Source organism: Geotrypetes seraphini, chromosome 8 (assembly GCF_902459505.1).
Source record: "Geotrypetes seraphini chromosome 8, aGeoSer1.1, whole genome shotgun sequence".
NCBI classification, from domain to species: domain Eukaryota; kingdom Metazoa; phylum Chordata; class Amphibia; order Gymnophiona; family Dermophiidae; genus Geotrypetes; species Geotrypetes seraphini.
In genome coordinates, this window is record NC_047091.1 from 52,324,825 (window position 1) to 52,351,973 (window position 27,149).

The 27,149-nt window shown below is 45.2% G+C and overlaps 1 protein-coding gene across 4 annotated transcripts in view; it reads left to right on the forward strand.

Moving 5' to 3' along the window:
- The first annotated feature begins 10,916 nt into the window (after positions 1 to 10,916).
- AKT2 (AKT serine/threonine kinase 2) overlaps positions 10,917 to 27,149 on the forward strand; it is a 263,142-nt gene continuing 246,909 nt past the window's right edge. For 2 of the 4 annotated variants that reach the window (XM_033954597.1, XM_033954601.1), the window contains exon 1: positions 10,917 to 11,065. The gene's annotated coding sequence lies outside the window, so the exon portion shown is untranslated. Of the gene's footprint in view, positions 11,066 to 11,210; positions 11,232 to 11,379; positions 11,400 to 27,149 lie in introns of those variants that run through there. The other 2 variants (XM_033954599.1, XM_033954600.1) reach the window with 2 other exon arrangements.

Below are 27,149 nucleotides of genomic sequence, written 5' to 3' on the forward strand. Positions count from 1 at the left end.
TCGCATCCGCTGACAAACGAGGCAACCCAGAAGAGTGAAGATAGTCCGATATCATATCCAAAGAAGCGTCTTCCGGAGCTTCATATAACCGACTAAAGAAATCAAATAAGACCCCAGAGATCTCGGAATTCCGAGACACTACACCTCCGCCCTGGGTACGCATAGATAAAATCGGCTTCCTGCCAGTCGTAGCGTTAACCAAACGAGCCATAAGACGGCCGGGTTTGTTACCGTAACGAAGGAAACGATGTTGATAAAAGGCTTTACATTTTTGGGAACGAGAATGGAGAAGGGAGTTCAGGGCCACCTGAGTAGATAAATAGCAGTCTCGAGAATCCGGAGAAGGGTGAAGAGAAAAGGACCGCTTTGCCAGACGTAAAGCCCGTTCCAAAGTAACAATCCCCTGATTAATACGCTTGTGACGAGCACATAGAAATGAAATGATGTGTCCCCGAATCACCGTCTTCCCAGCCTCCCAAAACAAGATAGGATCATCCATGTGGGGAGCATTATTTGTCGAATAATCGTCCCATTGAGTCTGCAAAAAAGCACGAAATTCCACATCCTTAGCAAGGTAAAAGGGGAACCGCCAGGACGGTGTGCGGAGGTACGTAGGATCCAAGACAACATCAACCCAAATCGGGGCATGATCCGAGATAGACAGAGGGCCAAGCTCCGCCGAATGAACAGAAGGAAACAGAGAAGAGGACAAGAAAATATAATCGAGACGGGACCAAGTACCATGGGCACGAGAGAGATGGGTATAGTCACGAACCTCAGGGTGTAGAAGACGCCACGGGTCTATAATCGAAAGGGAGTCACAAAAATCAGAAAGGAGATGACCTTTAGAACCCAAAGAAGAGGCAGAAGAGCTAGATTTATCCTGATCGGGATGCATCACCAAATTAAAATCTCCCAAAAGAAGCAGCGGGTCATCAGGAAAGCGAGAACGAAGCTGAAGCAATCGCTGTAAAAAGGCTGATTCTCCAGAATTAGGGCCATATACCACTAAGAAAAGATAAGAACGACCTCCCAAAGTAAGGCGAAGAAGCAAGAAGCGACCGTCAGACGACTTATCAAGAACCTGGACACCTATTGGCGAAGACTTACGGACCAGCACTGCTATGCCCCCATGGCGACCCGAAGAGGAAGCAAAAAACACCTCCCCCACCCAGGATCGACGTAACTTAAGATGTTCTGCATCAGTCAATCTAGTTTCCTGTAGACAAGCAATGTCAGACCGGTAGCGTTGTAGAGCAACAAGTATTTTGGATCTCTTGACAGGCGACGTGATCCCTCCAACATTCCAAGAGGCAATTCTAAAAGGGGTACTCATAGCTGAAAAGCAGGAAGGAAGCAATACCAGAGAAGGAAAATCAGGTGAAAACTACCCCAAGGGCCCAGCCTCCCCCAGAGCAGTAGAAATCGCCAAAAGTAGAAAAGACAGAGAACAATAATGAAACATTGCAAACTTAAGAAGAAATTATATAGAAGGAGGACCCCCCACCCCCCTAAACCCACCCCTCCCAGTCCCAATCCGCCCATCCCAACTCCCCTCGTCCCCCCCAACCCCCTCCCATCCCCCAGAAACAAACCCTCCAAAAACCCAATCAGAAGGAAAACCCCGTCCCACATCGTGGAACAGAGTTGGAGGCACAGATGTAGTCAGGGCCCCAAATCCCTCAGCCCCACACTCACCACAAGCACACAAAATACCACATCCACACAGCACACCCCCCGGGAGATGTCAAAAGGGGGAGAAAAGCCAATAAGCAAACTAACTCTAAACACAAAAAGTAACATTGCCCAATAGCCAGTGGACCTGAAATAGGCACCAAAGGACCCTGGAAAGGAACATGGAAGTAAAGCATATAGAAGATACTCAGCCCCACCAGAACCGAGGATAGAAACCAACAATCACCCACACACAACCACACTAGGACTCCCCCTAACAGCCACTCCCATCCACACACACCCAGTCCATACCCCAAAGGAGAACTCAACCCCTCAAACATACTCTAACCCACCCCCATGAAACAAACCCCTGTACCATACAGGACAAGAGCGCCACCCAGAGGCACAACATCCATTCAACCCCAAGTACACCTACAACCAACTAAGGCCACCAATACTGTATGCAGCAATAACCAGAACAGAAACTAGAAAATGGAAACTGCAAAACCAGATATGCAACCACAAGAATAACAATATGTAGATAACACATAAAATGCATTAGGAATAGGTCACATTGAAGCCCAAACAGGGAGTGAGATGTAATGGGCAACAGAGTCCAGAATCAAGCCATAGTAAAGCTCAAAAGGCTAGCAATGGGGAAACAAAATAAAGCCGCTCTTGTAATGGAGAACAGCTCCCCACACCAACTCTGCCCCGAGGCTCAGGTAGCCGAAGAGGGACCCGCCTCTCCCGGTAGGGAGTCCAGGTAGATCTGGGCATCCTCTGCCGTCGAATACAGGCGCCAGCCAGATGGAGTCCAAACCTTCAGTTGCGCCGGATAAAGTAGCTGGAACCGCTGTTTCTTGTCAAAAAGGGCAGAGCACACCCGGGAGAAGCGCCGTCGACGTTCTTGCAGGGCAGGGGAGTAGTCCTGGAACAGACGGACCGGGATTCCTTCATAGGAGAGAGTATTGCGCTTTTGCCGGTACTGCCGCATAAGTTCAGACTTCACCGCCGAATTGTGGACTTTGAAAATGGTGACTCGAGCTCGGTCACGATCCTCCGTACGCCGGCCCAGGCAGTGAGCGCGGTCAAGCTTCAAAGGCCCAACCCCCGCTGGAAGCGGCAACTCCTGCTGGAGCCAGGACTCCACAAGGGAAAGAAGGCGAGAGTCAGGAACTGATTCAGGCAGGCCAATCAGACGGATATTATCTCTCCTCGATTGATTTTCCAGATCTTCGATCTTGTCCGCCTGCCTTTGGAGCTGTGTGCGCAGAGCAGCCAGATCCGCCGCCGAGGAGGAGCACGTGTCCTCAACCCCCGATACGCGGCTCTCCAGGTCTCCCGTTCGCCGAATCGTTTCCCCCAAAAGAGACTCCAGAGAGGTAAGTTGGCTGGAGAGGAGGTCGAATCTAGAATCCAGCGCCCGCACCACTGATGCCGACAATGCCGCAATATGGGCCTCAGACAGGGGAAGCGCGGAACCCAAGTCTCCCGCCGCCATCTTGGGCTCGGGTTGCGCCGATCTGGTCTCCCTGTCTTTTCCCCCACGGCTCGATTTAGCGCTCATTACCGGGCTGGGCGACTGTAAGAAACGGTCCATTAACCTTTGCAAAGGTTCAGTGCAGGGCTAGGGCTGGCCAAAACGAAGCAGAACGATGCAGAGGGATTCAGGGCCCCGGAGCACGAGTGAAGCACGTCTCACCCCGCTCAACACATCACGTGACCTCATAGTTATTTCATTTAATTATGCTACTGAATTAAAGGCTCTGGTAGAAACCCATTTACAAATAAGCAAAAAGACTTTATTAATTTGGAAATATTAATTGGGAAGAATACATACTTTGTAAACGGGTTTCTACCAGAGCCTCTTTTGTTTATAAATTTTTATCAACACAACTAATATACTACTTTATCCTGAAGCAAAAAAAAGAAAAAGAAATATAATTCTTTTCCTACCTTTGTTGCCTGGTTTCTGCTTTCCTCATGTTCTCATTCAGTTCCTTCCATCCACTGTCTCTCTTCCTTCTGCGTCTTCCATTTGCTCTGTTACTGTGCCTCTCCCTTTCTTCCCCCTTCCAAATTGGTCTGGCACCCATCTTCTTCCCTCCGCTCCCCCCATAGTCTGGCATCTCTGTCTTCTTCCCTGCCAGCGTCTTCTCCCCCTCTCTCTTCCCCATTTCCTTTCAGCGTCCTTCTCCCCCCATCTTCCCCATGTCCTGTCAGTGTCCTTCTCCCCCCTCTGTCTTCCCCATGTCCTTTCAGTGTCCTTCTCCCCCCTCTGTCTTCCCCATGTCCTTTCAGTGTCCTTCTCCCTCTCTGTCTTCCCCATGTCCTTTCAGCGTCCTTCTCCACCCCCCTCCCCGTCTTCCCCATGTCCTTTCAGCGTCCTTCTCCACCCCTTTGTCTTCCCCATGTGCATTCAGCGTCCTTCTCCCCTCTGTCTTCCCCATGTCCTGTCAGCGTCCTTCTCCCCCTTCTGTCTTCCACAAATGCTTTCAGTGTCTTTCCCCCCCCCGTCTTCCCCATGGCCTTTCAGTGTCCTTCTCCACCCCTTTGTCTTCCCCAGTGCTTTCAGCGTCCTTCTCCCCCCTCCTTCTCTCCCACCTCGGGTGCAGCACAGCCGGCCAGGTCCCCTTACTTTTGTGGCGCTTCCCCGACCGACCGACCGACAACAGCCCCGGTCTGACAAACCTCCCTGCCCTTAACCGCGAATCTAAATTTCCTTCTTACAGCTGCTGTAAGAAGGTAATTTAGATTCGCGGTTAAGGGCAGGGAGGTTTGTCGGACCAGGGCTGTTGTCGGTCGGTTGGGGAAGCGCCACAAAAGTAAGGGGACCTGGCCGGCTGTGCTGCACCCAGGGCGGGGCAGACCGCCCCCCTCCCTTGGTAGCCACTTGAGCCGCGAGGCTACTCCTCCTTACCTACCCTGCCTGCAGCACAGAGCCGAACGGAAGTCTTCCCGACATCAGCGTTGACGTCGAAGGGAGGGAGGGCTTTGTTTAAGCCCTCCCTCCTCTCCGACGTCAGCGCTGACGTCGGGAAGACTTCCGTTCGGCTCTGTGCTGCAAGCAGAGCAGGTAGGGAGAAAAGCCGCGTGACTTAGTACATCCAGCCCCGCAGGAACCCCTCGGACCCCGCGACCCTCGGAGGCGTCCCCATGGGATCCCCGCAACCCTAGGGGATGTCCCCATGGGATTCCCGTGACCCTAGGGGGCATCCCCACGGGATCCCCGTGACCCGAAGGGGGAACCTGCGGGATGCCCGCGGGTCCCGCGGGATTCCCGTCGTCCCCGTTCCCGTGCAGCTCTCTAGTTGAGGTGATCGTTGAAGGACAGTGTAGAGTCAATGATGATTCCCAGAACTTTGCTTGAGTGCTCAAGCTACAGTTTGGTGCCAGAGGATAGTAGGATGAGGGTGGGTAGCTGATCTAATTTTGGGCCGAGCCAAAGTAGTTTTGTTTTGGTCTCGTTTAGTTTCATTTGAACGGTGAGAGCCCAGGATTGGAGGTTCGTTATACAAGAAGAGATGTTATCAGAGAGGTTGGTGAGGTTAGAGTCGGTCTCGAGGAGGACAAGGATGTCGTCGGCATAGGTGTAAAGCAGGGGTGCCCACACTTTTTGGGCTTGCGAGCTACTTTTAAAATGACCAAGTCAAAATGATCTACCAACAATAAAATTAAAAAAAAAACACAAAGCACACTGTACGCATAGAAAATGTTAATCATCATTCCTATTCCAGGGTTTTTCAAAGAGGTCAAAGCAGATGACTCTATGCACTGTCACCTCACTAACAACCATACAAAAACAGACAAATACCCCCCCTCCCTTTTTACTAAACCACGATAGCAGTTTTTAGCGCAGGGAGCTGCGCTGAATGCCCAGCACTGCTCTCGACGCTCATAGGCTCCCTGCGCTAAAAACCTCTATTGCGGTTTAGTAAAAGGGGACCACAGTGTAAAACATAGACAGCAGATATAAATTCAGATACATTTTGATCACTACATTTAAAATAAAATCATTTTTCCTACCTTGTCTGGTGATTTCATGAGTTTCTGGTTGCACTTTCTTCTTCTGACTGTGCATCCAATCTTTCTTCCCTTCTTTTAGCCTGTATGCTTCCTCTCCTCCTGACCTCATTCCCCCCCCCAACGTTTTCTTCCTCTCTCCCTGCCCTCTCTTTCTTTCTCTCTTCATGCCCCCTTTCTTTTTTTCTGTTTCTCTTCTTTCCTTCTGTCTCCCTGCCTGCCCTCTTTCTCCCTCCCTGCCCTCCCCCAAGCCACTGCCATGGGATAACAGGCCGCCGGCCAAGCTCTCCCTGCTTCGGGCCCACCAGCATTCCTCTCCCTGACGTCAATTCTGCCGTCGGAGAGGAAGTTCCGTTGGCCAGAACTTCCTCTCCGACGGCAGAATTGATGTCGGGGAGAGGAAGGCTGATCGGCCCAAGATCGACCTATTGGAAAAAATGCTGCCGGGTCCTGCCTTTGAGGAAACAGAAAGTAGGCAGGACCTGGCAGCAAGAAGAGCAAATCGCAAACTTAACTGACCTGTCTCCCGCTTTAGCCCGCGAACGGGGCTCTAACATGTGCGTGCCGGCTTCCCTTCTCTCCCCCCCCCCCCCCCCGGACATAACTTCCGGTTTCAGAGGGAAGAGAAGGGAAGCCGGTACAAGCACACGTTAGCCCCCGGAGCATAAGTTCTTCAAGCCGGTTTTTATTTTTTAAATGTTGAGCTGCGGCGGCAGCAGCAGAATTCAGGAGCGGGCTAGTCAGGAGGGGAAAAAAAGAGAAGGGAAGGGAACCCGCTCTGCGATCGACTGGGGTCGCCTGAGCGAGCGACCTGTCGATCGCGATCGACGTATTAGGCACTCCTGGTGTAAAGTATCTCCAAGGGGGATAGTTGGAGGAGTTTCAGGGAGGACATATAAACATTGAAAAGAATCGGGGATAGAGGTGAACCTTGAGGAACTCTGCAAATCGGTTTCCAAGGGGAGGATGAGGTGCCATTCATGTTAACGAAGTAGGAGCAGGAACGTAATAATTTTGAGAACCAATCTAAGACTATAGAGTTTATGCCAATTTCAGAAAGTTGGAGGATTAGTATGTCATGATGGACAATGTCGAAAGCTGCAGAAAGGTCGAATTGAAGGACAGCGAACTTGTTGCAAGAGTGAAGTTGTTGGACCTTTGAAATTAATGAGGCCAATAGGGATTCGGTGTTGAAGTTGGGTCTGAAGCCATGTTGGTAGGGTAGGAGAATGGAGAATCTCTCAAGATAGGATGAGAGTTAGGTGGCTATGATGGACTCCAGCATCTTGGTCAGGAGAGGAATATTAGCTATTGGGCGATAGCTGGATGGTGTGGAGGGGTTTAGATCAGCTTTTTTCAATAGAGGGGATAAGGCAATGTGTCCCATTTCTGCAGAAAATAGGCCTGAAAGTAGGGCGGAATTTATAAGTTTGGTGAGAGAATATTCTTGTGCGGGAATATTCTCGTATAAGTAGGAGGGGAAAGGATCCAAGGTACAGTTGCAGGATTTTAACTAGAGGCAGAGTTTAGAGACCTGGGAATCAGATACGAGCTCGAAGGCGGTCCAGGATCTGTCGGTTGGGATATGGTTGGCCACGGTTAGAGTAGGGTTGGAGATGGCGAGCACCAGAGAGTTCTAAGAGGGTGTTGGTGGGAAAGAGCATCGTAAGGTAGTGACTTTCTCATTGAAAAATTTTGCTAGATCATCGGCAGATGGAGAGGAGGGGAGTGTGGTGGAATCATGTTTAGAGGATATGGAGCGCCAAATGTTGAACAATGTATTACTTTGGTTGTTGGATCTGGAGATTTTGTTGCCGTAGTAGTTCTTCCTTGATTTTTTAAATTCAGTATTGTAGAACTTAATGTTAGCCCTCCAGGACTGTCTGTCTGTGGGGGATTTAGATTTTTTCCATTTGCGTTCCAGTATTCGACATTTCTGCTTCAGTTGTCTGTGATACCAGGGAGGTACCAGGGAGCCTTGCGGGAGTAGGAGATGATTTTAGTGGATAGTGGAGCGAGGGAGTGGTAGGTGGTCTCAGAGAGGGTGATCCAATTGTGCCAGTTGGATTCAGGGTTTGGAGGGTTGGGAATGGTGGAAATTAGGTTGAGGAATTTGGTCCAGAACAAATCGATAGCAATTTTTTTTCGGAAGATAATGGGATTGGAGGAACGAGGTGGGGGCTCGAGGTGCAACATGAAAATGGGGAGGCAGAAAGTCCCTAGGAAGTGGTCAGACCAAGGGTCATGTTCCCAGCGAGTGTCATCGACCGAAGTTTTGTAATCGGTGAGATCGAGGAAGCTGATGATGTCTAGCGTATGCTCCTTTTCATGGGTTGGGGAGAGAGCCGGGGGGGGGGGGGGAGCCTAAAGAAGTGAGGAAGTTTTTGAGATCAATTGCATCCTTGTTGGTGGTATCGTTTAGGTGGAGATTAATATCCCCAATGATTAGTAATCTTTGAAATTTGAGGAAGGCGTTTGTAATGGTCTTGAGGACGAGTTCAGAGGATTTGTTCCAGGGGGATGGTGGACGATATAATAGCAGGATACCCAGTGGGTGAGGATGGAGCTCGTCATTGACAGAGGCTAGCATATATTCTAGGGAGGCATGGCTACCATTTTCTAGAAGCTGGACATCGAAGAATGATTTGTGAAGGAATGCCAGACCACCTCCTTTTTGGTTAATTCTGGGGGAGAAGAGGCCTTGGTAACCGTGAGAACAAAGTTCGTTTTGAGAGAATATGTTGTCTTTTGCGATCCATGATTCAGTGATGAATAGGAATCCGGGGTTAAGATCTTCAAGAAGGTCCTTCAAAATTTGGGTTTTGTTGCATGTGGCTCTGGCGTTGCAGTAGAGAGACGGGACTGGGGTGAGAGAGTCAGAGGCATGGTTGGGAGGGTTAGCAGGGGTAATGGGCTTTAAGGAGGCATGATTGATTCTTCGGGGGATTTTTTTGGAGGGATGACTTCTGGTGCGCAAAAGCGTGGGGATTTTGGCACCAGGGCAGATAGGACTGACAATAATGGGGTTGAGTAAGTTAGGAGGGGGAGATTTCAGGCAGAGGGAGATATTGGAGGAAGAGCAGAGAAGGAAAAGAAAGATCCATGGGTGTGATTTCATGGTGGGGGTTGGGAGAGCCTTTGGAGGGATGGGAGGCGGGAATAAGGGAAGGCTTGGCAATTGGGCAGAACTAAAACAATTAAATAGAATCTGGTGAACCTTAGTAACCATTATCTCTTTCTCTCTCAGAGAGATCCCATGTGCCTATCCCAGCCTCTCTTGAATTCAGTCTGTCTCAACCACCTCTTCTAGGAGACTGTTCCATACATCTACTACTCTTTCTGTAAAAAAGTATAGAAACATAGAAAGATGACGGCAGAAAAGGGCCACAGCCCATCAAGTCTGCCCACTCTATTGACCCACCCCATTGAGTGCTAGTGACCCAGTTCCTTAACTTGACCCTCGTAGGGATCCCACGTGTATGTCCCATTTATTCTTAAAATCAAGCACGCTGGTGGCCTTGATCACCTGCACCGGAAGTTTGTTCCAGTGATCTACCACCCTTTCCGTGAAGAAATACTTCCTTGTGTCACCACTAAATTTCCCCCCTCTGAGTTTGAGGGGGTGCCCCCTTGTGACCGAGGGTCCCTTGGGAAAGAATATATCGTTTTCCATCTCGACGCGACCAGTGACGTACTTAAATGTCTCAATCATGTCGCCCCGTTCTCTGCGCTCCTCCAGGGTATAGAGCTGCAGTTTGCCCAGTCTTTCTTCGTATGAGAGACCCTTGAGTCCGGCGACCATCCTGGTGGCCATCCGCTGGACCGATTCAGCTCGAAGCACATCTTTCCGGTAATGTGGCCTCCAGAATTGCACACAGTATTCCAGATGAGGTCTCACCATTACTCCAGAGTCGATTGATGTGTGTATCTAGAGACTTAAGAAAGCTTTATCTACCATCATGTTTTTAGTGATTCTCCTTTATCCACACGGTCATTCACAGCATCAAAGAAATGCAGCAAATTTGTGCTAATCTTTGACTGGTGGGCTGTTTTTGGTGCTAGATTCCTCTGAAGATTTGGTGCAGCTTTCCAATGCTAATGACTTTTTAGCACAAACAAAAATCGACCTTTGATGCTCCACCGAACCAGAAAGCAACCAAAGATAAAGACTGGAGAAGATGATGTCCAAGATGAAGGCTTTATTGAAAATACAGTCAGTTAATCCACATGATGAAATGTCTAGGACCCAACACGGCCAATGACTCTTTATCGCTTTTAGGTCGACATGTGAACTCATTTGGAAGACTTTATTTTATTTTTTTTCAGCTTGGCTACGGCATGTTCAAAGACAGTATTTTAAATGCAGTCTGCACTGCCTTAGAACAGTGGTTCCCAACCCTGTCCTGGAGGACCACCAGGCCAATCGGGTTTTCAGGCTAGCCCTAATGAATATGCATGAGAGAGATTTGCATATAATGGACGTGACAGGCATGCAAATCTGCTCCATGTATATTCATTAGGGCTATCCTGAAAACCCGATTGGCCTGGTGGTCCTCCACGACAGGGTTGGGACCCACTGCCTTAGAACATTCGACATACAATAACAAGCATGCTAATCCTCTTTTGGACCAGTGTTAATTTGAGCAAGGGTACCCAAGTATGGTGAGAGGCAAAACGGATACAACCAAACAACCTAATATGCGACCCCCCCCCCCACCCCATCTATTTCACCTTCTGAAACGTCTAACCCAGGGGTGTCAAAGTCCTTCCTCGAGGGTCGCCATCCAGTCGGGTTTTCAGGATTTCCCCAATGAATATGCATGAGATCTATTTGCATGCACTACTTTCATTGTATGCTAATAGATCTCATGCATATTCTTTGGGGAAATCCTGAAAACCCGACTGGATGGCGGCCCTCGAGGAGGGACTTTGACACCCTAGTTCTGGTCCAGTATCTCTCCCTCATTTTGAAGCCCTTGTCCTGCTTCACATCAAAATAACAAGAAAAGACAAGGGGGATGTCTTTACAAACAAAACAAGTCTTTATCAGAAACAGTAGGGTCCTACTGTTTCTAATAAAGACTTGCTTTGGTTGTAAAAATATCCCCCTTGTCTTTCCTTGTATCCCGAAGCCTGTCTGCTTTCAGATAACCCGCTCCTGCTCCCGCAGTTTTCCAATCCCCGACGTCCCACCACTTTGACGTAACATCCTTTCTAGGCCACGTCCCGCTCCCTCTGACGCAGCTTCCTGTTTCCGGCAGGGCGGGACAGGGCCAAGGGAAAGACGTTGCGTCAGAGGTGGCGGGACGCCGGAGAAGGGAAACTGCGGGGCCGGTCACGGGTGACCTGAGGGAAAAGTCTGAAGGTAGGACGCAGGGGGTTGGGCATTTCGGAGTGAGGGTGAGCTGCCGGACTGTTAGCAGGGAGAAGCAGGGGGAGATATGCTGGAGGGGAGAGAGCGGAAGAGATGGATCACGGGGGAGGGGAGAGGAGGGCTTCCCGGTCCAGGGGAGTATTTGGCATGTGAGAAGGTGAGGGCAGTCAAAAGCCTGTGGCTTGGCATCTTTGCAGCCTGTGTGGATACTGGATACAGTATGCCTGTAGAGCATATATCTAGAGTTATATATAGATTAAAACATGTACGTGTGAAAGGAGATGTGTGTGGATCAGCTCATGCACTGGGTGTATCGATAAATGAGGTATATATATATAGGTCTCTGGACAAAACGGAGCCCTAGGTAAGGGTTGTTTTTGGTATTCCAATCCCCTTATGGATCGCCTGCTCACAGTCAACGATAGAAAATGATATTAGGACAGTCATCATATGTACGTTTGATTTGTTTAAAAAAAAATTGTTGTTTTTTTTAAATGCGAAAATCTCTTTAGCATTTTATTTAAAATATTATGTTGTACTGATCCTTAATTCCTTTTATTTAAAATGTTTAGATAGGATGTATTTTTTTACCAAGGATAACATTCAGTAGACGTAGGATGTTAAATTAATGGGAGGGGAGGGTCGTTAGTCTTTGTCTTCTTTATTGATGATAATTTGTTGGACTTTGAGCTTTTATGCTAAAATAAGTACCTGAATTTGCGAATGCACGTGTGACAGGGGTGGAGTTGTAAACAGATATTATGGAATTCCTTATGATCCTGTGTTTAAACAAGGTTATCTGGTGCATTTCATTTCCTCAAACCTTTTTCTCTTGTGTGATTTTTACTTTGTGTTGATTTTGCATCTGAATTTGTTGTCTTATGCCTCTCTTCCATGATGGTCTCCATAGCCCCTGCTTCCACTAACACCTCTATTTTTCTACTATCTGACTTCAACTGACTTAGAAGGGCATAATCAAAATATATGTCTAAGTCTGATTTGGGCATATGGTGCTAGATGCCCAAAGTCAGTAATGGGAAAATGCCCATTTTTGAAAAATATGTCTAGAATTTTTTTTTCCTAAAATCATCTTATCTGGTCATCTAATAATAATAATAATTTTATTCTTATATATCGCCAAAGCCATGGAAGTTCGAGGCGGTTTACAGCAAGAAGTGCTGGACAATCAGTGAAGAGGTTACAATCAAAGTCAACAGTACAATCTTACATAATGAAAGAATTGGAAAGCTATATAGTTCTTAGCAGAGCTGTGTAGATTCTTAGTTTACAAATCGATTGAAGAAACTCGTTTTTACCAATTTTCTAAAATTGAAGTAGGATGAGGAGAGCATGATAAAGTTACTAAGCCAATCTAGGCTATTGTTTGTCCAGACTGCCAGGACGTCTATCTTTATTCTACATTTTCGACCAAATTTCGTCCAAGTCCCCCAAATGCTCAGAACAGGATTATTTGGACGTGGGAGAGGCCAATCTTTTAATGGACTGGCCACCCAGACAATGCAACAGAGCAGTGGGGCAGCTTACAGAGCACATAGTAACATAGTAGATGACGGCAGATAAAGACCCGAATGGTCCATCCAGTTTGCCCAACCTGATTCAATTTCAATTTTTTAAATTTTTTCTTCTTAGCTATTTCTGGGCAAGAATCCAAAGCTCTCCCCGGTACTGTACTTTTGTTCCAACTGCCGAAATCTCCGTTAAAACCTACTTCATCCCATCTAAACCCTCCCAGCCATTGAAGCCCTCTTCAGCCCATCCTCCCCCAAACGGCCTAATACTGGCCTTAGTTCAATATTTAATGTTATTTTCTGATTTTAGATCCTAGATCACTGCTGTGAACTTCACAAAAAGGGTGCCAGATAAATATCTCACCAAAACTCTCTTATAGATTATGGCGAGCCCCCCCAAACACATCCAAAAGCCACTATACCCACCTGTCTACAACCCCATTAGCCCTTATGGCTGCAGTTGGCACCTATATGGCAGTAGAGTAGGGTTTTGGTGGGTGCACATGTTCCACCATAAATGTGGTTAGAATAGTTTATGGGCCTGGGTTCTCCTCTTTATGGTTCACTAGCCCACATCCAAGCTATTTAAGACACCTATATGCAGCTCTATTAGGCTTTCCTATACAAGGTTCTGATGAGACAGGTATGTACTTTTTTATTCTGATGTTTGTGGGTGTGTAAGGGGGTCAGTGAACACTGGGGGGAGTGTGTGTGGGGGTCTTTACTTTGTCTCTGCAATGGTTATCTGGTCACTTTGGATATCTTTTTTGGCACTTATACCTGCTTTTACATCATCTAACTTGCAACATTTAAGCTTCATCCAGGATGTCTAGTAAAACATTCAATTATCCCTGTAGGATGACTAAGTCTAGATTGGCCCACATCCTCCCTAACCACTCATCCAGATATGCCCCTTTCAGCTCTGGGCGCACAGCGGCATTCAGAGGAATAAAAAGTCCCATGACACGTCAGAAAGTTGGTTTGATTATTGGCGCTTGGACAGCCTATCTTTTAGTTCATCCAAGTGTCAACTTTGGCAGGTTTTTAGACGTGTTTAAGTTTTGATTATGAGTCCCATAGACTTTAAGATTTTTTGTTCTAGATCTAAAGTATTGGTAAATATAAGTTTAAAATGATAAACTTACTATATATTATAATGTAAGTTTTACTTTGAAGCTGGAGTCAGTCAGTGTATTTTTACCAACCAATTCCACCCAAGTGCTTCCAATTCCATGACCCCCAATTCCACAGGTACAGAAATCTAAGTCATGCCCACCCATACCTGCTAAGATCCATTCCATTCCCAACTGTATTTGCAGGAGTTGGTGCTGTTTACTTGCTTGCAGCCCTCTATTTCCTCCCAACCCCAGCAGCCTCCTGTAGTTGTTTGGATGATATTCACTATTCAGCCAATAGGTGTTCCAAGCCTCAGTCTGCAGTTTCAGATGCCTCTCACCATGTGCTCCAAGCCTCAGTCTGGAGTCACCGGAGATTTTGACTACACCTGTAATAGGCATGTGGGATCTCTTAGAGAGAGGCCGAGTTAATGGTTACTGCGGATGAGCAGACTAGATGGGCCATTTGGCCTTTATCTGCCATCATGTATCTATGCTTCTAAATTCCATAGTAAATTCTCCCATCCCTGGGTGAGCTCCATGGCAACTTCTTCCATATTCGCAGGATTCCTGCAATCCATTTTCTTGTGCAGTTCTCTAAATCACAGCTTTACAATTAAAGTTCTTTTTTAATATGTGACTTTTGTTGTGAGATACATTTTTATTGCTGCTTGTGGGTGAGGGTTGATATCTCCATAGCTAGGGAGACCAAACTTTGAGGTACAGAAACTTTCCTAAATGTGAGCAACAAGGGTAAATTATGTACAATAAATACCCATTATCAGCTTATACTGTGTGTAAACAGCAGTTGTTTGGTCGTGAATAGTCTATCTTGAAAAGATATTAAGTTATCTGTTTTCATATTTTTAATTTTGATTATCCAGTGGCTTCGTGTTATTGACCAATGAGACATAATAGTAATTAATCCCGCCTCCCCCTTTATAGCATTCACCTCACCTAGGGACTCAGCACACACTAAGATTTAGGAAAAGGGCCCCCTGGTGAGATGGGCATTTAAAGCACTTCATTGTACTTTCAGATAAGCTCTTAAAATAGGAAAATTGTATACTAACTTCAGAACAGAATTGCATAGGTGAAGGTGTTTTAGTAGGACAGCTGGCTTACAAAGTGGATAGTATAAATACATCTGTACTTCTGTTTTTAAGCTCTGTTAAGAATATAAATAAAATAGAAACTGTAGGACAACGTGTTTGTGAGCTCAGTTGTATTGTGGGAATTGTAAGCTTCCTGTATTTATTTGCATAGGTTAAAAAATCTTTCTGCATTTTTTTAAAGCAGAAATTCCAAAAAGCATAGATTATTAAATTAATATATGATGGGGCCAGAAATACTGTAGTTGTAGAACTCAGATACAAGAGATCTGCTGAATGTTAGAGTTACAGTAACACTTTAAGGCTTGTGTTTCATGCTAGGATTTGTAGGATCTGTTTTATTGGGTATTTTGGTGGGAAACTACAACAATTTTTATTTAGTTTTTAGTTGCTGCTCTCTTTCTCTCTCAAAAAAAAAATTATTTAATAGCTTAAAAATTGTAATGGTGCAGTGAATGTAATAATGGTCAGGCTTCTAAGAAGACTGGGTGGACTTACACAGGGGCATCATGAGCAAAATTCAAATTATTTCACCCCCTTCTATAAAACTGCACTAACGTTTTCAGTGCTGGTCAGAGCGGTAACAGCGCAGATGCTCATAGAATTCTTATGAGCGTCGGAGCTGTTACCGCTGCAGCCAGCGCTAAACACCACGCTACGGTTTTGTAAAAGGGGGGTTAAGACTCAAGTATGTGAAAGATCTTTGTCTTTATTTTGTTCTTAAACATTGGCAGCCATAAACGTATTGGCTGTACAGATTATTGCAAAACTTGGTAGCAAACTTACAGGCAGTCCCCGAGTTATAGACGCACGCACTTAAGAATGCAGTTGCAACTTCATTTGATTTCACTAGGCAGTATTTCCAGTGGCATAGACTCCTACACTTCTCCTCTAGCAGATTGATGCATGGCTACATTAAGAAGTGTGTGGTTGTGAATGCTGTACTTTAGAGGGAACACTGGTGGGGTAGTTGGCCCCTTTGTCAGCTGGGTGGCAGAGATAAGCAGCAAGAATCTAAAAAATCCACAAGTTCTGAGTTACATACAAATCCAACTTAAGAACAGCTTTAAAAACATAACCTGTTCTTAAACCAAGGACAGCCTGTACATAGAGGATAGTTAAGACATGAGGAAAGGGGAGTTTATATCAGTGTTTCCCAAGTCTGTCCTGGAGTGCCCCCTTGCCATTCAGGTTTTCAGGATATCCACAATGAAAATGTATGAGATTGATTTGTATACACTGCCTTCATTGTATGCAGATCTTTTATGCATATTCATTGAACATATCTTGAAAACCTGACTGGTAAGGTGGTACTCAAGGACCGAATTGGGAAACACTGGTTTATATTATGTTGTGTAAGGCATGGCTTCTCAATCCAATCCTCTGGGCTCAACATGTTCCATTGGGTTTTTAGGATAATCACAGAGAAAATGCATGTGAGAGTGGTGTGTACTTCCTCTTTGGTATGCAAATCTATCTCAATCATATTCATTGTGAATATCTATAAAATACAGTGAGACTTGGTTGGTGTGCCCTGAGGACTGGATTGAGAAGGCCTCGTGTAAGAGATATGTGTATCTATTCAAATTGGATGAATTGTTCCTGGTAGGCTGATTGAACCATTTTGGTCTTCACCATTACCTAATTTACATTACTTCTCTACACATAATTCAAGATAAAGTTGTAGAAATTTTATATCTGTAAAATGTTTTCTCTAAATAGAGACATGCGTTATAGTGAGCTCTGATGTGTGTGTTTCTTAGTAAGAGTATAAATATTTAGTTCTCTTTGTACTGTGCACGGCTACAGTGTTCTCTCTAGAACCTTTTGAATGGGTGCAACCTGCAACCAATTTTACTGATCACAAGGCTAACTTAACAGAAAATGTTATAATAACTGCACTGTACTTGCCTGCCCCCATCTGGCTCCTATTCCATGTGAACTGACTGGCAAACTTTTCTGGGGAAAACACTGGAATTAGATCATTTGGTGTTAGAGAATGACACGGGGAAAAAATTTATCACTGTTCCCGCCCCATCCCGTCCCCATGAGCTTGTCCCTGCCCTGTCCCCGCGAGCTTATTCCCCGTCCTATCCCCGCAAGCTTGGTCCCCAGTCCCACCCTGCATGTTTGGCCCCCGTCCCTGCAAACTGTCAGATCCCATCCGCAAAAGCCTTGAATAGTTATGATTTTATGCTGAACTTATTTTATTAAATATAAAAAGAGACAATATTCTGTACAGTTGTCATTTTATAAACACAAATAATACAGAGCAAGGATGAACAAAACCCCCGTCTCCCCTCCCTTTCACAAATACCTCCTCCACTATTGTGAAAACTGAACAAACCAAATTGGTTTTCAAACTTCCTTCGCTCTCGCTCCTACACTGTCAACTCTAATGGTACCATGTCCACTCCTTGGTCTCCTTCTTGCGGTGTCCCTCAGGGATCACCCCTTTCCCCTATCCTTTTTAATATCTATATGTTCTCATTGAAGCTCTTCCAGCTTTCCCCCCTTGAAACAATCTACACATACGCCGACAATATCCTTGTCCTTCTTGAAACAGACCAGAACCTCACCAACCTCCACGATAACATAACATCCTGCATAATGAGACTCCATTCCTGGTCCCTCTCGGTACAGATGAAACTAAATGAATCAAAAACAAAATTACTCTGGCTTGGCCCAAAGTTAGAACACCTGCCCACCCTCTTTGCACTGCCCTCAGGTACTGACTTACACCTTGAGTTCTCAAGCAAGGTCCTTGGCATCATTATCGATTCCTCTCTCTCTCTCAACGACCACCTCAACTCCTTGACAAAATCATGTTTTTTCAGCCTCCACATGCTAAGGAAAGCAAGACCCTTCTTCCGCCAAAAACATTTCGCCGTCCTTGTCCAATCCATCATCCTCTCCAAACTTGACTATTGTAATGCCATTTACCTATGCTTAACAAAAAAAAGCCTCCAAAGACTCCAGCTTATTCAGAACACGGCAGCCAAGCTGATTTTTGCAAAACGTAAATCTGACCACGTCTCCCCACTCCTGGCCAATCTTCATTGGCTCCCAGTGATTTCCAGAGTCCAATTCAAATGCTCTTGCCTGGCTTTTAAGATTATTCACGGCATCCTTCCTTCCCTAATCCCACTTTCTTTCAACTCCTCGTGCCCTGACTCCACCAGGACCGCGCATAAATTAAAACTATCCTTCCCCTCCCTACATGGTATTCTCCATCCAGGTAAACTGGGAAAATCACTTCTTTTCAAAATCACAGGTCTCTGGAATGACCTTACTATCCCACTGCGGAACCTGAGCTCCCTCCATTTATTTCGCAAGCAACTAAAAACCTGGCTCTTCTCTAACATGTAATTTCTTTTCCCTTACTTTTCCACTCGATTTATAAACTTATGTAAACCTTTTCCTACCCTTTCTCATTTTTAAGTTCTTGTAAACCGTGCCGAGCTCTACTTCCGTGGAGATGATGCGGTATATAAACTTAAGGTTTAGTTTAGTTTAGTTTACTACAGAATGCTACATAGAAAAATCAAGTTAACAGAATACTTCATTTACACAGGGCAGGAATAGTGTTAGGGGAGTACAACTAGGGCAACTACCCCCTGGTCAGAGAGAGTGAGCCCTAAGCCAGCTGGAAGCTAAAGAAGCACAGCCTGGGCTTTGTGGTCCCCAGTTATGTCTAACATGCTCTAGCAGGATACATATTTCAAATCTGAAATATTCTAATCACAAAATATAAAATAAATTTAGTTTTTCTACCTTTTGTTGTCTGGTAATTTTATTCTTCAAATCACATTGGTCTCAGGCTTTGGTTTTGGGTTCCTTCTGTCTTCATCGTGGCATGGCTGCCTCCTGAAGGTAGGAGATGCTGAGTCTGACACAGGTGCAGTTTCTTTACCACAGGAGGAAAACTTTTCACCGCTCCCATGGGGTGGTGAAAGGTCTTGTCCCCATTCCTGTGGTAAACCAGTTGCAAATGTCTCCATTCCTGTGGATTTACTGCGGTGACCAAGCTTTACCGTGGTAAATGGTCCCCATGTCATTCTCTATTTGGTGCAGTAGATATCTTCTGTCCTTGGTATTCCGGGGGCAGGAAGAGAAATGGAAGGGGAGGACAGAGATGGAAGATGGATGATTAGCATGGAGAAAGAAGAAAGAAGGAGACCCTGGCAAGCGAGTTTATCAGAGGACAACCAATGACCAGTCAACAAAAGGTAGCAAAAATAATTTTATTTTCTGTTTTGTGATTACAATATGTCAGATTTGAAATGTGTATCCTGCCAGAGCTGGTGTTAGACTGCAAACGTGAGCTAGATTTAACAGAGAGAAGAAAAGTCTTTTTTGTTTATTTTGTTTGCACCATAGCGCCAGTGTGTGTAGGAGAGGGCAAAGGGAGTGAAGAGGCTATAAAAGGGGTAAAGAAGCTATAAAATAAACCCACCAGGATGTTTGAAAAAAACACCCACTTGGGCAGGAGAATCGAATCAAAAAATTGATTCAATAGGCTGAATCGAATTGAATTTTTTTTCCTGAATCGGGCAGCACTAGTCAACGCAGATGACTTTAAAATGTGCAATGTCACCTCAGTAACAACTATAGAAAAAGACAAATATAGTGCAAAATATAGACAGCAGATATAAATTCTCAAAACTGACACATTTTGATCACTAAATTGAAAAGAAAATCATTTTTTCTAGCTTTGTTGTCTAATGATTTAATGAGTCTCTGGTTGCACTTCCTTCTGACTGTGCATCCAATATTTCTTTCTGCCTCCTGTATGCTTCCTTTCTTCCAGACCTCATTCCATTCCCCAACCAACATCTCTCTCTGTCCCTCTATGAGTCCAACTTTTCTTTCTCTCACCTCCGCCCCATTGGCAACAAGTCTCTCTCTCTCTCTCACTGTCCATCTGTCTTGAGAGATCCAGGCATGTCTCCCACCCCCTCTACTGCCATATTCAACATTTCACCCTCTCTTATCCCCCAGATCATGTGCAGCATGCCCATTTCTCCTTCTATCAACCCTCTGCAACACCATGCCACATCTTTCCCTCATCACTATGTCCAACATTCCTCCCCCTTCAATCTGTCCCTCTGGTCCCTCTCCATCACCATATCCAACATTTCTCCCTCTCATCCTTCAATTCCCCTTGCATCTCTACCTCACTCCTCTCCCTCTCTCTCTCTCTCTCCATGCCCAATTTTCCTTTCTTCCTTTCCTCATGTGCACCATCTCTCATACCCATTCCCAACAATTCTCCCTTTCTATTCCCTCCCTCCTATGTCCCAAGTTAGTGCCCCCTTCATCTCTCCATTCTGTGTCCCATGTTCATGCTCCCTTTCTGTGTCGAGTTTGTGCCCCCTCCCCCTCACTGCCTTCAGGTCTTTGTCCCAAAATTAAGTTGCACCTTCAGGGATACCTTCCTGCTCCCCCTCACCCAAAGCTGACCTATCCACAGAAGCCACTAGGGATCCCTGCCTGTCCCCCGAAGCCGACCCGTCCACAGAAGCTGCCGGGGATCCCTGCCCGACTCCCTGCCTGTCTGCCCACCTGCCGCACCACCCCCAAAGCCATCCCTGTTGGAGCCGGACACACTCCATCCTCTCCCAGCAGCAACTCCCGCTGCATGTGGTTGGCCCACAATCTTTCTCTCTGACGTCAGTTCTGATGTTGAAGAGAAGGTTACGGGTCAGCTATGCAGCGTGGGAGTCGCTGTCTACTTCCCTGCACGGATTTCCTGCTGGAAGAGGATGGAATGAGCCCGGCTCCGACAAAGTAACAGGGATAGCTTTTGTGGGGGGGGGGGTATTCATACAGGCAGGGAGGGATTGCTGGCAGTGGCTTCAGCAGCGGGCAGGCAGGGAAGGATCCCCGGCAGTGGCGGCCAGGCCACGTACCTCCAAGAGTACATGTACTGCATGTTAAGAAACACTGCTGTATACGACAGGTTTCTCGTTAGTTATGGCATGCACAATATGAATGGAATTTTCTTACTAATTTCCCTGATGGAAATCCTTAGGCAGTTTTATGTTTTATTGTGTTTTGGGTTATAACCCCAGGGATGGTGGTCAGATCAATTCAAGATTTTGAAGTTTCCTGAAGAGAGGGAAAGGCATTTAAAATGAGTGAGGAAATAAATTTCAAGTGAAAATTGTTCTTGCACCTTGAAATATAGCTGCTGTGGTTCTGAAGTTTAGAATTCCTTTTACATTTAATTTTCGTATTTTTAAAAATCTTTTTATAAAATTAAGCATACTTTCAAAATGTAAATCTAGCAGTATTTGATACAATAGTGCCTGATATACAGCAGCCACTAGTCACAAGAAGCTCTCTCCTGGCTACAGTGTATTTCATGCCAACCAGGTTTTACCTTTTTTGAGAATTGCTGGAATAATACACAAATTTAATTATAGATATATGACTGAGATAGTCCAGTGGCTAAATCTGTTCAGTTTGGTGCTGCTGGGTATTAGGCCAGCATGGCTTTTCTGCTTCAGGCTTTTGTTTGTTACGTAAGATAGCCAGATTTGTGAACATTTGAAGTAATGCAAGCCTGAAGGGGGAGAGCTGGGGGTTCCTGGACTGGTAAGACATTGATTAGCCAAAGAGCAGCATTCAGACTACGTCATAAGCAGCTGCATCCACTATTCAACTACCGTTGGTTGGTGCAGTATGTGACCTTCACATGAAAGGAGTTGTGGAAGAAAATAGGAATACTACTGGTAATCACAGAGAAAAAGGGAAGGAGTAAAGAGGTAAACTGGAAAATAAAATGAACTCTTTTTGATGTCAGCATTTTTGAATATGGGATTTAATACACTTGCCTATCTGTAAGTTGTTTCTAATCCCACTTCTATTCGAGGGCATATAATGTAGAACTATTCAATTTATAGATTATTTTGGCTTTTATGAGATTATGCAAAGGTATAATATTAGACTGTGACTAAAGATAGCATATTACTGTTGATGTGATTATTAATTTGTGAGTGTCCAAGTGACAGGCAAAGGTCATTACTGGCAATCAGTAACATAGCTGCAGTTGGTCCATGTGATACTATTTATACAGTGCTCGAGGGGAGGTGGGGTGTTGGTTTTGCTGGTCCTGTACTTTATTTAAACCTGTAGATTTGTTTCCCCTTTTACAGTATGGAGATAGGAGAGTAACCCAACAGGTTGTTTTTGAGGGTGTTTTTTTTAAATTTTTACTGTGTTTAGATGGCAGGGAGAAAGTGTTGAGATAAATGTTTATCTAACCATTCTCCTCTAATTGTTCGAACTACCGTAATTATTCTTGCTGACCCTTTTACATTTGGCTTCCTTTTAAATTCACTTCTCTGTGACACCAAAGGCAAAGTAGGAGCACCAGCTGTTTGGTTATGTGTTTTAAACAGAAGTGGTTTGAATTACATACTGAAGAGAAGAGCACAATTTCTCTCCTTCAGGTTTCATTTTTAACCACTGCTCTCCAAGTTGTTTTGTGTGCCTAGGAGGAAGGCTGTTGTAGTTGATTTGACATGTAGATAACTAGATGGTTGGTAAGCATGAGAATTACTTGTTAACTTGACAGCCTGGATTCAAGCAAAGAAACATGTGGGAGGGAGTTTTTGGAAGCCAGATTTAGGATTTTAGATGGGAAGCTGAAGTCCAGAAATTCCAGGGTAACATTCTTAAAAATTCTCCCCTTTCCACATGCGTGACTCCAGAATCTGGATGTGGGATTTGGATTTGTTAGGAATTATGAAACATTCTAGGGAAGGAGGATTCTAATCTGTAAAGGTGGGTTTCACTTTGTTTGTATAGAATCAGGCTATTGGAATTTAAAAATGAGATGGAATAGCTTATAAACTACAGTAGTTCTTGGGGAGGGGGAAAGCTGGTGGTCATTTAGGAATATATGGTTTGGAGTAAGGCTTAAATTTTTTCTTTTAGTCCCTTAGGGCAGCGATTTTAATTTTCCAGGTCATGCTCAGCACAAATAGCATTCAAATCATATGCATGCTATTTGTGTTTAGTATCCTGGAGAAAGGGGAGAGGATCTGTGGTCTGCCAGAAAATTTTGTAAGAGGTGGGCGTTCCCTTCTAAGCATTACAAGAAATATAAATTTTAATACTAATGAGCTCCTTGTAATGTATTTGCATAGGGTTATCAGTGGCTGCTACCGTGATTGATAGGAGTCTCCAAGAACTCTTTTGAGCATCGGAGGCTTAGCTGCCTTGCAAATAAGACTAGCTATAGCCAGTCTTACTTGCATGGCAAGCTTTTGAGCATTGGGGCCTTAATAATAATAACTTTATTCTTGTATACCGCAATACCATGGAAGTTCAATGCGGTTAACAAAAGAAGAGACTGTACATTTACAACGATGTTACATATATTAGATGCCTTATCATTGTCATGTAATAAAATGGTAAGCCGCACATGCGCAGTTCCTAAGTGTGCGCCGCTTTTCTGTGAGCTGTAGCGACACATAGGAAGTGCGCATGCACGGCTTACGGTTCTTTGAAAGACACGGCGGTGGCTACTCTCACGATCCCCGCCTGCGTCGGACTTCCGACGCAGGCGGGGATCATGAGAGGAGCCACCGCCGCGTCTTTCAACTAAAAAAAAAAAAAGTCAAGACCGAAGTTATTTTTCAATTTCAGAGACACTGCAGCAGCTCTCTCTCTCTCTCCGGTCGTCGGTGTCGTCTTCGTTCCTCTCCCCGGCACACCCGAACCCCTGTTCAGCCTCCCATCCGACCCTCCCTTCGGCTCCCTTAGTTCCTTGCCGCCGCTCCTCTTCTCTTCCCGCCCCGCGGTCTCAACAAACGTCCTTACTCCAGCAGGGGTCGCAGCACTCTAAACACGCTGCTTCGTGGCCTGCTCGTGCCCGTGGCCTGCTTCGTGCCGTGCTCGTGCCCGTGTCGGGCAGAGCAAATCAGGGCAGTAGCAGGCCACGAAGCAGCGTGTTTAGAGTGCTGCGGCCCTTGCTGGAGTAAGGACGTTTGTTGGGACCGCGGGAAGGGGGCGGCAAGGGACTAAGTTGGCCGGTAGTGCTGTTTTTCCGTGATGGAGGAACACGCGAAAAGAAAACAAAATAAAGAAAACGTTGGCCCCCGCCGAAGAAGTGGAAGGTGGAGGAGGGGCGCGAGGAGCTGGAGAGCTGTATGTAAGTGTGTGTGTATAGCCGAGGAGGAAGTGCAGCAGGAGCAAGGAGGTGGGGAGAGTGGATTTCCCCTACTTGGATGTCAGGCATCAAGAGGATTGGAGTAAAAGCTTTGGTCCTGTGATCCTCAATCTTTTCCTGGGGCTACTGCTGGACAGGGGGGGGAGCAGGATATAAAGGAGAAGAGCTACTGCTGGACAGGGGGGAGGAGGGAATGGGAGGGGTGCTGCTGGACAGGGGGAGATAAAAGGAGAAGGGCTACTGCTATATGGGGGGAGCAGGGAAAGGGGGGGAGGTAAAAATAAGGGAGAAGGGCTGCTAGCACCCGTTAATGTAACGGGCTAAACAACTAGTATAATATAAAGGCGTAACAAAGACAGGACATTTAGATAAAACAGAGATTGATTATGAGAGGCCATATAGTGGCTTGGCAAGGTAGGCGAAGTCAGAGAGTTTGGAGGCATATCGAGGTCAGGGAGGGGGGCAGGGAAAGGGGGAGAGGAGAGTTAGCAGAATTTGTCAAAGAGGTAGGTTTTTAGTGACTTCCTGAACAATTGGTAGGGCGGAGAGTTGGAGATGAGGGCGGTTAGGCAATTGTTCCATTTGCCCGCTTGGAATGCTAGGGTTCTATCAAGGAATCTCTTGTAGAGGCAGCCTTTTAGGGAGGGAAAGGTGAACAGGTAGACGTTTTGTGTGCGAGAGGGGCCTGCTATTTCAAGGTGCTCAGACAGGTAAGTTGGATAAGAGCCTGTTAAAGTTTTGAAGCAGAGGCAGGCAAACTTAAAGATGATCCTTGCCTCTACTGGAAGCCAGTGGAGTTTGATGTAATAGGGGCTAACATGGTCGTATTTTTTGAGATCGTAAATGAGGCGAACGGCTGCATTTTGGACTATTAATGTGACACTATACAGTATAAGCAGAAGCTGCGGTCTTTCTTCACCACTACCCCCATGCTGTTGGCAGTGTGCTGATGGACCCTAACCTTACCCAGTCTCTCTCCTGTCCAATAGTTCCAATGCCTTACCCATGTCAAATCAGCCACCCCTTATCCCAGGTAGCCCTTCATCTAGTTGCCATTCACAAATTTTAATCTGTTAACTGTATATTATGTATGCCAACCTATAACCTGTTCTGAGCTCTTTGGGAAGGATGGGATAGAAAACGAATTAAATATATAAATACAGCTCCCTTCCCTCTCCTCCTGCCTTCCAGACATCCCCTCTTCATTCAGCAGGCTTTAGCTACAATCCCACTGTTGTCTGATGAAGCTGCTAGTGAGAGAGAGGTTGGTTGTATGTACTTTGTATACATTATGACTCTCATTAGTCCATCTGAGTTGTGCAAAAAACTTTGGAAGTAAATTTGCATCATCTTGGACTGGATATTCTTCACTGTATGACTTAAAGCTAATGAAAGTCGCAAAAAATAAGATGGTGTTTATTTTTGCGACAGTAAACGTGAAATCCCAGACACCAGGGTTCAATTATTAGGGGCTATGGCAACTTTGCACCTGGGATTTGTCAAGGCCTCTAGAGTAAGATACCATCAAAAGGCATTGACAAAATGCTGAAGTTAGAAATAGCCTAATAAGGAGGTTATGGTAAAAGCTGAGGTAGTCAAAAGTGAGTTTAAATAAAGAACAAATTAAATGATTCCAGATTACCCCCATCAATTTCTAGGCAAGTTGTGAATATGAATAAAATCATATTTTAAATGATAAGCAAAGGCCAAAAGTAAGAGAGGTAAGATTAGAAAATTATACTATATGGCACTAAATGACGATGTAGACATAATGGAGATCTTGCATACCTAATGGAAGGAGGAGAACCAATGAGATTCTGATACCAGGTTTAAGGGATAGTGATAGCTTGGATTTTATGTTTGGATGCATACTTTCACTTGTGTATGTTTACTTATAATCTACTGTAGGCACCTGTGTTTTTAGAATAGTAGGATATAAGCACTTATAAATAAATATAAATAAAAATGCAGTGGTGGAGGGATAGTGTCATATGTTAAACATGGCATAGTGTCAAACAGGATTCAAGTCCTGCAGGGAACAAGAGTAGATAATGGCATATAGACTGAAATGGCTCATTCTGTATATTCATTTTGGTGATTAGGCTGGTAACCACTATGTTGTGCAGGGATCTCAGTGATGATATAAAGAGGCTAGAGGTGATCCAGAAGAAAGCAACCAAGATGGTGCAGGGTCTGTGTCACAAGACACGAGGACTGGTGGATCTAAACTGTATATACTCTAATATAAACCAAGACTTTTTGGACAAGAAAAGGCATGAAAAATTAAATTTTGATTTATATTCGGGCCTATTCTTCCTTTCCTATGGTATCCAGCATTCCTGCCATTCTCTCCCTTTCCTAAAATGTCATGTAGCTGGCTCTGCCCCAGCCCCTCCCCAAAAAAACCTGGAAACTCCCACTCATTCCCATTGTAAAGATGACACCCCCCACCACAGACATAAGAACATAATAGCCTTACTGGGCCAGACCATTGGTCCACCTAGCCCGGTAGCCCACCTTCACGGTGGCTAATCCAAGTCACTAGTACCTGGCAAAAACCCAAATAGTAGCAATATTCCATGCTACCGATCCAGGGTAATCAGTGGCTTTTCCCATGTCTCTCTCAATAAGACTGTGGACTTTCTTCCAGGAAATCATCTAAACCAGGGGTGCCCACACTTTTTGGGCTTGTGAGCTACTTTTAAAATGATCAAGTCAAAATAATCTACCAACAATAAATTTTTTTTTAAAAAACCACAAAGCACACTGAAAGGCAGATAAAATGTTAATTATCATTCATATTCCTGGGGGGGGGGGGGCTTCAAGGAGGTCAAGACTGATGACTGTATTCAATGTCACTTCAGTAACAACCATACAAAAATAGACAAATATACCCCCTCCATTTTTACAAAACTGCGATAGCTGTGCTGAATGCCCCGCGCTGCTCTCGATGCTCATAGGCTCCCTGCGCTAAATACCGCTATTGTGGTTTAGTAAAAGGGAGCCATAGTGTAAAATATAGACAGCAGATATAAATTCTCAAAACGGACATATTTTGATCACTAAATTGAAAATGAAATCATTTTTCTTACCCCCCTGGTGATTTCATGAGTCTCTGGTTGCACTTTCGTCTTCTGA